The sequence below is a fragment of the Pituophis catenifer genome, unplaced genomic scaffold (genome assembly GCF_029215685.1).
Source record: "Pituophis catenifer annectens isolate HBS135680 unplaced genomic scaffold, rPitCat1.0.hap2 SCAF_39, whole genome shotgun sequence".
Classification (NCBI taxonomy): Eukaryota; Metazoa; Chordata; class Lepidosauria; order Squamata; family Colubridae; genus Pituophis; species Pituophis catenifer.
In genome coordinates, this window is record NW_027256919.1 from 235,001 (window position 1) to 237,500 (window position 2,500).

Here is a 2,500-nt window from a genome sequence, read left to right on the forward strand (position 1 = left end):
GGCGCCGCGGACCTCGGTCGGGGACCTCCGCCTTCGCCTCGGTGCCCACGCCGGACCCCGGGGGTGTCCGCGCCGGGCAGTCTTCCCGGTCTACCGGGGCCCCGGCCGGATCAGCCTTTCTGTTTCCCCCGCCACGATGGATGCACGGGATCCCGGCTCCGGGTCCGCGGGCCTCGGTCGGGGACCTCCGCCGTCGCCTCGGTGCCCCCGCCGGACCCCGGGGGTGCCCGCGACGGGCAGTCGTCCCGGTCTACCGGGGCCCCGGCCGGATCAGCCTTTCTGTTTCCCCCGCCACGATGGATGCACGGGATCCCGGCTCCGGCGCCGCGGGCCTCGGTCGGGGACCTCCGCCTTCGCCTCGGTGCCCACGCCGGACCCCGGGGGTGTCCGCGCCGGGCAGTCTTCCCGGTCTACCGGGGCCCCGGCCGGATCAGCCTTTCTGTTTCCCCCGCCACGATGGATGCACGGGATCCCGGCTCCGGGTCCGCGGGCCTCGGTCGGGGACCTCCGCCGTCGCCTCGGTGCCCCCGCCGGACCCCGGGGGTGCCCGCGACGGGCAGTCGTCCCGGTCTACCGGGGCCCCGGCCGGATCAGCCTTTCTGTTTCCCACGCCACGATGGATGCACGGGATCCCGGCTCCGGCGCCGCGGGCCTCGGTCGGGGACCTCCGCCTTCGCCTCGGTGCCCACGCCGGACCCCGGGGGTGTCCGCGCCGGGCAGTCTTCCCGGTCTACCGGGGCCCCGGCCGGATCAGCCTTTCTGTTTCCCCCGCCACGATGGATGCACGGGATCCCGGCTCCGGGTCCGCGGGCCTCGGTCGGGGACCTCCGCCGTCGCCTCGGTGCCCCCGCCGGACCCCGGGGGTGCCCGCGACGGGCAGTCGTCCCGGTCTACCGGGGCCCCGGCCGGATCAGCCTTTCTGTTTCCCCCGCCACGATGGATGCACGGGATCCCGGCTCCGGCGCCGCGGGCCTCGGTCGGGGACCTCCGCCGTCGCCTCGGTGCCCACGCCGGACCCCGGGGGTGTCCGCGCCGGGCAGTCTTCCCGGTCTACCGGGGCCCCGGCCGGATCAGCCTTTCTGTTTCCCCCGCCACGATGGATGCACGGGATCCCGGCTCCGGGTCCGCGGGCCTCGGTCGGGGACCTCCGCCGTCGCCTCGGTGCCCACGCCGGACCCCTGGGGTGCCCGAGACGGGGAGAGGGCCGGGTCTACCGGGACGGCCTCGGGCGGGTCCGGCTTACCGGGGCCCCGGCCGGATCAGCCTTTCTGTTTCCCCCGCCACGATGGATGCACGGGATCCCGGCTCCGGCGCCGCGGGCCTCGGTCGGGGACCTCCGCCGTCGCCTCGGTGCCCCCGCCGGACCCCGGGGGTGCCCGCGACGGGCAGTCGTCCCGGTCTACCGGGGCCCCGGCCGGATCAGCCTTTCTGTTTCCCCCGCCACGATGGATGCACGGGATCCCGGCTCCGGCGCCGCGGGCCTCGGTCGGGGACCTCCGCCGTCGCCTCGGTGCCCACGCCGGACCCCGGGGGTGTCCGCGCCGGGCAGTCTTCCCGGTCTACCGGGGCCCCGGCCGGATCAGCCTTTCTGTTTCCCCCGCCACGATGGATGCACGGGATCCCGGCTCCGGGTCCGCGGGCCTCGGTCGGGGACCTCCGCCGTCGCCTCGGTGCCCACGCCGGACCCCTGGGGTGCCCGAGACGGGGAGAGGGCCGGGTCTACCGGGACGGCCTCGGGCGGGTCCGGCTTACCGGGGCCCCGGCCGGATCAGCCTTTCTGTTTCCCCCCGCCACGATGGATGCACGGGATCCCGGCTCCGGCGCCGCGGGCCTCGGTCGGGGACCTCCGCCGTCCCCTCGGTGCCCACGCCGGCCCCCGGGGGTGTCCGCGCCGGGCAGTCGTCCCGGTCTACCGGGACGGCCTCGGGCGGGTCCGGTTTACCCGGGCCTCGGCCGGCCTAGAGTGTTTCTGTTTCCCCGCCTTGATGGATGTACGGGATCCCGGCGCGGGGGCCCCGGGCCTCGGTCGGGGACCTCCGCCGTCGCCTCGGTGCCCGCGCCGGGGCCCTGGGGTGTCCGTGACGGGCAGCCGTCCCGGTCTACCGGGACGCTCGGGCGGGACCGGTTTACCCGGGCCTCGGCCGGACCGGAGTGTTTCCGTTTTCTGCTTCCCTGCCAGGATGGCTGCGAGGGGTTGATTGAAAGAGCTGGTTTGACGTGAAAAGCTTGACTTCAAGTGAAAAGTTTGTTACAATTTCTGCCATCTTCCTTCCTCCAAAGTTTTGGGTGTAGTTTTCCCAGAGGAACCTCTCGTAGGCCTTTCATTTCTCATCTTAACTTCCCTCATTTATTCCATATTTTCCTTCCTCTTGCCGAATGGCCGAATCCAGTCCATTTCTAGTCAAGGAAATTATTCTTATTTCTTGCTGACCTATTTGCTTTGTGGAGCAAGTCGTTCTTAGGTCCCTTTGTTCTTTCTTCAACTTCTTCTGCTCCTTCT